We start from the raw sequence: 9,638 nt of genomic DNA on the forward strand, positions 1-9,638 counted from the left end.
TCATGTCTATTCAAGGGAGCCTTCCTTAAAGGCCCAAGAGGCCTAGGTTTGCAGAGCTTATGGATAGATGAACCCATTGAGGTTCTTCGAGGGTGGTGCACCTGGGAGGGCATGGAGCTCTGAGCCCTTCCCCCACAGTTTGCCCTCCGCATCTCTTCATCTGTATCTTTTGTAAGATCCATTATATATATATATATTTTCAGATGGAGTCTCACTCTGTTGCCCAGACTGGAGTGCAGTGGCACGATCTCTGCTCACTGTAACCTCTGCCTCCTGGGTTCAAGTGATTCTCCTGCCTCAGCCTCCTGAGTAGCTGGGAATACAGGCTCATGTCACCATGCCCAGCTAATTTTTGTATTTTTAGCAGAGATAGGGTTTCACCATGTTGGCCAGGATGGTCTAGAACTCCTGTCCTTAGGTGATCTGTCTGCCTCTGCCTTTGAAAGTGCTGGGATTACAGGTGTGAGCCACCTTGTCCGGCTGATTCCCTGAGTTCTGTGAGCTCCTCTAGCAAATTAATTAAACCCAAAGAGTAGGGTGGTGGGAACCCTGACTTATAGCTAGTCAGAAGTTCCAGAGGTCCAAACTTGCAACTGGTAGAAAGAGGGGGGCAGTCTTGTGGGATTGAGCCCTCCATCTATGGGATCTGATGCTAACTCTGGGTAGGTAACATCTGAATCGAATTGAAGGACAGCCAGTTGGTGTCCGCTGCTGAATTGATCTCTTGCTTGGTGGGTGGGGAGAAACCCTCACACATTTGGCCATAGACACCTTGTGTGTTGATTGTGTTGTAACAGAGTTAGAGTTGGTTTTTCTATGTGTATAGAAATAGGGTCTTTTCATGCCTTTAATCTCAGCACTTTGGGAGGCCGAGGCGGGTAGATCACCTGAGGTCAGGAGTTCTAGACCATCCTGGCCAACATGGGGAAATCCCATCTCTACCATAAAATATAAAAATTAGCTGGGCGTGGTGGCTCCTGCCTGTAATCCCAGCACTTTGGGAGGCTGAGGTGGGTGGCTCACCTGAGGTCAGGGGTTCGAGACTAGCCTGGTCAATGTGGTGAAACTCCATCTCTACCATAAAATGTAGAAATTAGCTGGGTGTGGTGGCACATGCCTGTAATCCCAGCTATTTGGGAGGCTGAGGCTGGAGAATCACTTGAACCTGGGTGGTGGAGGTTGCAGTGAGCTGAGATGGCACCACTGCGCTCCAGCCTGGGCAACCATTTAAAAAAAAAAAAGATAAACACTGGACGCAGACATACCCCAGGGGAGACAGCCACATAATGATGGAGGCAGAGATGTGAAAGAGTACATTTCTGTTTTGTTTTTGTTTTTTTAAATATGGAGTCTTGCTCCATAGCTCAGGCTGGAGTGCAGTGGTGTGATTTCAACTCACTGCAACCTCCGCCTCCTGGGTTCAAGCAATTCTCCTGCCTCAGCCTCCCGAGTAGCTGCGATTACGGGTGCCTGCTACCACACCCGGCTAAGTTTAATATTTTTAGTAGAGATGGGGTTTCAACATGTTAGCCGGGCTGGTCTCCAACTCCTGACCTCATGTGAACCACCCACCTCGGCTTCCCAAAGTGCTGGGATTACAGGTGTGATTACAGGTACCTGGCCAGTTTGTTTTAAGCCACCTGGTTTGTGGTACCTTGTTTCAGCAACCCCAGGAAACAGACAGATTTCCCATGTCAATTTCAGCAGCTCCATCTTTCACATTCCATATCCATTCTACAGGAAATCCTTCAACTGAGATCCAGAATTTGACCGCTGCCCCCACCTCTCCTGCCGCCACTATCCCTGTCCCTGGCAGGGCTCTCACCATGCCTGGCGGCTCCTGCTCACCCTCACTGTGCCAGGAGTCTATCCTCAAAACTGCGCCGTGACCACGTCTTCCTCTGCCCCAAACCCTTCAGTGTCTCCCATCTCAGAGAAAACCTCATATCCTTCCAGTGCCCCCCCAAGTCCCTGTACAAACTGGCCTGTGACCTTGTCACCCCCTGTCCCTGCTGGCTGCTCCCTTTGCAGGTGGGATGCTCTTCCCTGGACACATGTGGGGTTCCCTCTCTTCTCCTTCAGGGCTGGTCAAACATCACCTTCATCTGTGAGGTCACCTTGGCACTTTTTTCTCTTACCTGCCCTTATCCTCATGGCTTATGTTACCTTCAGACATTCTATCATTATTAATTTTTGAGATGGAGTCTTGCTCTGTTGCCCAAGCTGGAGTGCAGTGACGCGATCTCGGCTCACTGCAACCTCTGCCTCTCAGTGTCAAGCAATTCTCCTGCCTCCGCTTCCTGAGTGGCTGGGATTACAGGCGCCCACCACCAGGCCTGGCTAATATTTTTGTATTTTTAGTAGAGATGGGGTTTCTCTATGTTGGCCAGGCTGGTCTCAAGTGATCTGCCTGCCTCAACCTCCTAAAGTGTTGGGATTATAGGCGTGAGCCACTGCGCCTAGCCTAACGTACTATTAATTTATTTATTTTAGAATTTATTTGTACTTTTTTAAGAGACAGAGTCCTGTCTTACTCTGTCACCCAGGCTGGAGTGCAGTGGTGCAATCATAGCTCACTGCAGCCCCAACCTCCCTGGCTCAAGCAATCCTCCCATCTCGGACTCCCAAGCAGCTGGGACTATAGGAACACACCACCATGCCCAGCTAATTTTTAAAAACTTTTCGTAGAGATGATAGGGTCTTGCTTGTTCCCGAGGCTAGTCTGGAACTCTTAGCCTCCAGCGATCCTCCCACCTTGGCCTCTCAATGTGCTGGGCTTACAGGCATGACTCATGGCAGCTGGCCTCAACTTGTTTATTTGGTCTGAGCCTTACATGGTACATAAACTTGAAGAGAAAAAGGATTTTGCCGATTTTGTTCACTATTTCTACTTCGAACACCCAGAATACTACTCAGCACATAGTAGGTGTTCATTAAATATTGTTGAATGGAAAGAGGAATGGCGTGAGGAAGGGAAGAAGGGCTATTTCCTCACACTTGTGTTGTAACCTCACAATGACTGGAATCGGGAGGGCAGATAAGACTCTAAGGAACAGACTCAGTGTTTCTGCAGACTGTCCAGAAGACCCCGTAGGGCAGGACAAAGGGCCGGAAGCCCTGGTGTGAGAGATGTCTAGTGTCAGGAGGCAAGGACCTCCCTCCCTGAATCCTGGAGAGAGGGAAGGTGGTGCAGGCCCCTTCTGGCATGGCGGCATCTTGGACATCAGATCAGGTACTTATCCATCCTCGGAGCAGAAAGCTGCTGGTCTGGCTTCTGAGGGCGGTGCCTCATTCTGTGTTGAGGAGGGGAGGTCAGAGGGTGGAGGCTGGGGGAGCGGCCGGGCTGTGGATGGTGTGGCAGAGGCTGAGGGAATGAACTGAGCTTGGTCCTGTGTGGTAGTGGACCAAGGAGTTGAGGACACCCCAGGGCCATAGGCAGGGAATAGGTTGGAGTCTCTTAAAACTGAGCTACCTCAGCTCCCAGGGGATCCATGGAAAGCACTGAGGAACTTGGGTGGGAGGAATTACATGTTTCTTTTCTTTTTTTTTTTTTTTTGAGATGGAGTCTTGCTCTTTCGCCCAGGCTGGAGTGTGATGGTGTGATCTCGGCTCACTGCAACCTTTACCTCACAGGTTGAAGTGATTCTCCTGCCTTAGCTTCCTAAGTAGCTGGGATTACAGGTGCGTGCCAGCACACCTGGCTAATTTTTGTATTTTTAGTAGAGACAGGTTTCACCATGTTGGTCAGGCTGGTCTTGTACCAGCTGCCCCCACCTCTCCTGCCACCACTATCCCTGTCCCTGGCAGGGCTCTTACCAAGCCTGGTGGATCCTGACCTCATGATCCACCCATCTCAGCCTCCCAGAGTGCTGGGATGTTCTTTTTTTTTTTTTTTTTTGAGATGGAATTTCGCACTTGTTGCCCAGGCTGGAGTGCAATGGTGCGATCTTGACTCACCACAACCTCTGCCTCCTGGGTTCAAGCAATTGTCCTGCCTCAGCCTCCCGAGTAGCTGGGATCACAGGAATGTGCCACCATGCCCAACTAATTTTGTATTTTTAGTAGAGACAAGGTTTCTCCATGTTGATCAGGCTGATCTCGAACTCCTGACCTCAGGTGATCCCAAAGAGCTGGGATTACAGGTGTGAGCCAGTGTGCCTTTCCAGAATTACATCTTTATGTATGTATTTGTTTAGAGACAAGACCTCACTCTGTCTCCCAGGCTGGAGTGCAGTGGTGCTATCACAGCTCACTGCAGCCTCGAACTCCTGGGCCCAAGTGATCCTACCACCTCAGCCTCCCCAGTAGCTGGGACTTCAGGTGTGCATCACCATACTCAGGTGACTTTTAAATTTTCTGTAGAGACAGGATCTTGCTATATTGCCCAGGCTGGTCTCGAACTCTTGGCCTCAAGCAATCCTCCTGCCTTGGCCTCCCAAAGTGCTGGGATTACAGGTATAAGCCACTACGCCTGGCCAATTAACATTTTTTTTTTTTTTTTGTAGAGATGGGGGTCTTGTTGTGTTGCCCAGGCTGGTTTCGAACTCCTGGTCTCAAGTGACCCTCTTGCCTCAGCCTCCCAAAGTGCTGGGATTATAGGTGTGAGCCACTGTGCCCAGCATTATTTTATATTATGCTTTTGAGAACATTATTCTGAGAAGAGGATTTGACTTGACTTAAAGGGGTTCATGGTGCCAAAAGGTTAATCAGTAGGTGTTTTCCTTTTTTTATTTTTGAGACGAGCCTCATTCTGTCGCCCAGGCTGGAGTGCAGTAGTGCAATCTTGGCTCACTGCAACCTCTGCCTCCTGGGTTCAAGCTATTCTCCTGCCTCAGCCTCCTAAGCTGGGATTACAGGGGCGTGCCACCATACCCAGATAATTTTTCTATTTTTAGTAGACGGGGTTTCACCACCTTGGCCAGGCTGGTCTCGAACTCCTGACCTCATGATCTGCCCACCTTGGCCTCCCAAAGTGCTGGGATTACACCCTGCAGGTGTTTTCTAGAGAGGCCCACATAGGTAATGAGGGGTGATGGAGGACACTGCATTCTGGGGGCCTTCATAGGAGTTGAGGTGCAGGGCCCCAAGCCATCTGCATGCAGTTCCCAGTGTGTCCAGCAGGTGGCAGCATCTGTCCAGCCATGCTTTCTGCAGGCTCCCAGCCACTGCCAGGTGCACTGCGGGGCATGATGGGCAGTGGGGATGGGCGGGGTCCTGGCATTGCAGCATCTGCCGACACACACCTATGCACATGCATGAACACACAGGCATACTGTACACACACACACACACACACACACACACACACACACACTCACATCGGTGAAACAGCCAAGCTGGCAACCAACTTCTAGAACCTCCAGCCCACTCTGGGACAGAAGGCATTCCTGGGACTCCAGCCCTTGAGAAATCTTTTCAGAAGAGGTTCTCTTTGTTCTGCCTCTTCCTTTTCTTGCCCAGTAGCTTTTTCTGAGACATCTACAGGTCGGCGCAAGTCAACAGCTACAGCCACAAAATAGTTTGATTGTGGCTGATTTGGGGAGTGGGCTGAGGAAATGGAGACCTGTGTTCCATCCTGGCTCTGTGACCTTGGGCTGGCCAATGAATCTTTCTGAGCTTTTGTTTTTTCATGTTGTACAACGTGGATAAAGAGTGAACTCGCTTTGATCTCACCACTTTGGGAGGCCAAGGTGGGAGGACTGTTTGAGGCCAGGAGTTTGAGACCAGCCTGGGCAACAGTGAGACCCCATCTCTGCAAAAAATAAAAATTAAAAAAATTATCCGGGTGTGGTGGCAGGTGCCTGTAGACCCAGCTTCCAGGGAGGCTGAGGTGGGAGGATTGCTTGAGCCCAGGAGTTGGAGGCTGCAGTGAGCTAGGATCAAGCCACCACATTCTAACCTGGGTGACAGAGCAAGGACTCGTGTCTTAGAAGAAGAAAAAAAGAAGAAGAAGAGAGACAGAGAGAGACAGAGAGAGAGACAGAGAGAGAGACAGAGAGAGAGAGAGAAGAGGGAATGGGAGCCAGGTGTAGCAGCTCATGCCTGTAATCCCAGTACTTTGGGAGGCCAAGGCAGGAGTATCACAAGGTCAAGAGACCATCCTGGCCAACATAGTGAACCCCCATCTCGACTAAAAATACAAAAATTAGCTGGGTGTGGTGGCATGTGCCTATAATCTCAGCTAGTTAGGAAGCTGAGGCAGAAGAATTGCTTGAACCCTGGAGGCAGAGGTTGCAGTGAGCCGAGATTGCACCACTGTATTCCACTCTGGCGATAGAGTGAGATTCCGTCTCAAAAAAACAAGAAAGAGGAAAAGGGTGTATTTTTCTAGGCATTCATTCAGAAAACGTTGTGGAGGCACACGCAGCCTGCTGCCCCAGAGACCCAGCAGAGCCTACATACCTGCCCATTATTTCCCAGCTTCTTGACCACAGTGAACTCATATAACTCAGCAATTAGCAGATAACCCAGTTATGGGCAAAGGACTTGCATAGACATGTAGCCAAAGGAAATATACAGATGGTCAATAAGCCCATGAAAAGATGTAGGATGTCACTGGTCATTACGGAAATGCAAATCCAAACCACACTGAGACACCACTCCACACCTCCTGGGCTGTTGTAGACTGGGCATGGAAGATTCTATAGGAACGAGTGTGAAGAGAGACAGGGGAGCTGCCCACTGCCTCCCTGACCCCCTCTCCGGGTTGCACTTTCTCCAGCTTCTCACTGGTTCTACGTGAGACCCACAGCAGCCCTTGCCCTAGAGTTTCCCAAGCTGAGCTTATGTTTTGTGCCGGGCGTTGGGGACACTGGCCCAGAGGCATGCAAGCCCCAGTCGCCACTCCCTTCCATCAGATGATGGGGCTCAGCTGCCCCGGGGCCCCAGAGCAGAGCTGTGATGGGGGAGATGAAGGAATGAGGGAGCAGAGGCCACCGGCTGGACCCCTGCATGAGGACCCTGGGGAGAGCAGGGAGGCTTTTGGGGATCCCAGTGCACTAACCACTCGGTCCCACTGCCATCGCCTCAGCTCTGGACAGCTGCTGATTCCCGGGGCTGCCACCACCATGATGGCATGATTAGTCCACCTGTTTCTCCTGCTTCTGATACCCACCCCCATGTCTGCTCTTCTCTGTAAACTGCATGCTGTGCATGTGTGTGTATTTGTGGGGGAGGCGTCTGCCTGCTGTGTACCTTCCTTCCTTTTCCTGAGACAGAGTCTCACGCTGTTGGCCAGGCTGGAGTGCACTAGAACTAACATGGCTCACTGCAGCCTCCACCCCATGGGCTCAAGGGATCCTCCAGCCTCAGCCTCCGCAGTAGCTGGGATTATAGGCATGTACCACTATGCTTGGCTGACTTTTGTATTTTCATAGAGATGGGGTCTCTCTGTGTTGCCCAGCTTGGTCTCAAACTCTTGAAATCAAGCAATCTCCCCACTGCAGCCTCCCAAAGTGCTGGAATCACAGGCATGAGCCACCATGCCTGGCTCAATGCTGGGTGCATTTTAAAGTCACGAGAGAGTATGTGTTAACATTTTGGAGACCGTGATCAGCAAACAGTCCCCAGTGCAGACACCCTATCTGGTGGGGTTTGGGCTTTGGCACCTTTGAATTTTCTTCCAGCTGCCCCCAAAGCCCCACTGTGCTCCTAGGAATGGGCACTAGGTGTTGGGGGTGGGAGGGGGGCTGTGTTGAGAGGAAGCTCTTTTGAGAGGAAGCCCCGAGGAATGAGGGCCCCATGGCCAGGTTTCTCTTTAAGACAAGATTGTCCTGCTGGAATCCAGGTCCTCAATTCCTAGGTCCCCAAAGGGCATTTGATCCGGGACTGCGCTGCTGCTGGCCTGGTCCTGGGGGAGACTGGGCGTGTGTAGCAGGAATTGATTCTCTCAAGCAGAGACCACAGCCTCTGTCTCGGCCGTACACTAGAGCATTGTTTTACAAACTGCAGCTGAGTCAGCTCACTCTCCCACTCAAAACCCTCAGGGAGGCCAGGCGAGGTGGCTCACGCTGGTAATCCCAGCACTTTGGGAGGCTGAGGTGGGTGGATCACCTGAGGTCAGGAGTTCCAGACCCGCCTGGCCAACATGGTGAAACCCAGTCTATACTAAAAATACAAAAATTAGCCGGGCATAGTGGCAGGTGCCTGTAATCCCAGCTACTCGGGAGGCTGAGGCAGGAGAATTGCTTGAACCTGGGAGGTGGAGGTTGCAGTGAGCCGAGATCACGCCACTGTGCTCCAGCCTGGGGGACAAGAGTGAGACTTCCTCTCAAAAACAAAAAACAAAAAACCCTCAGGGTTTCCCCATAACATTCAGCCCCAAGTCTAAACGCTTCAGGCTTATCCCAGCTGCTGCACTCCAGCTCATTTACTAAAACATTCAGCTTTGCTCATTGTTTTGATTTGTTTTTGAGACAAGGTCTAGCTTTGTTGCCCAGGCTAGAGTGGGGTGGTGCAATCATAGCTCACTGTGGCCCCCAACTTCCAGGCTCAAGCCATCCTCCCACCTCAGCTTCCCAAGTAGCTGGGACTGCTGGTGTGCACCGCCAGTGTGCACCACCAAGCCCAGCTAGCTTTAAAATTTTATTCGAGCTGGGGGTCTCACTATGTTGCCCAGGCTGGTCTCAAACTCCTGGCCTCAAGCAATCTTCCTGCCTTGGCCTCCCAAAATGATGGGCTCACAGGCATGAGCCACAGCGCCATTGGTCCACACCTGATTCTGCCTTTGTTTATTTCTTTCTATTAAAACAATTCTTTTTGCCTTTTGCCCAACTATCAAGCAGTTGTAGACTTTAAGGTCATAGTCTTGTCTCTCTTGCAAAAGATGCTTTCCTTCTTTCTTTCTTTTTTTTTTTTTTTTTTTGAGACAGTGTATTGCTCACTCAGGCTGGAGTTCAGTGGCGTGATCATGGCCCATTACAGCCGCGATCTCTGAGGCTCGAGGCATCCTCCTGCTTCAGCCTTCTAAGTAGCTAGGACTACAGGCATGTGCCATCACACCTGGATAACTTTTTTTTTTTTTTTTTTTGGTAGAGACGGGGTCTCCCTATGTTGCCCAGGCTGGTCTTGAACTCTTGGACTCAAGGGGGTCCTCCTGTCTTACCTTCCTAAATTGCTGGGATTACAGGCATGAGCCACCACGCCCGGCTCCTTTTCCTCCTTTGCAATAGCGCTTTTAAAGAAAGTCTCTCCTTACTAAGCCTGGATTTATTTTTATTTGACACTCTTGAGAGATGGTTGTTAGTGACTGGACTTGGGTTTTCCGAGACCCAGCAGGAAGCCTTCCCTCCTGTTCCCTGGGATTGCAGGCCCCACTGGAGGCTCTCAATAGGGTCCCACAGTTAGTGGGGAAAATGCTTTTCCGTGCAAAGGAGTGAAAGCACACCGTTTCAGCCCCAGGTCTATCACAGCACAGATACAGGGTTAGACTCCCCCAGCCGCCCTCTCCCCATGCAGCCCAGCGGCATTCCCCCTAGTTCAGCGTTCACAGTAGAAGCCAGGAAACAAGAGAAATCTCATGCAAAGACCTGGGGACCTGATCTCTTGTCTGAACCAGGAAGGAGAAAATGTAGCCAAATTCCCCTCGCAGTGATTCCTCCTACCTCAGCACCTCGCCGAGGTCACAGAGCTGGGGGCCG

Source organism: Callithrix jacchus, chromosome 2, assembly GCF_049354715.1.
Source record: "Callithrix jacchus isolate 240 chromosome 2, calJac240_pri, whole genome shotgun sequence".
NCBI lineage: Eukaryota > Metazoa > Chordata > Mammalia > Primates > Cebidae > Callithrix > Callithrix jacchus.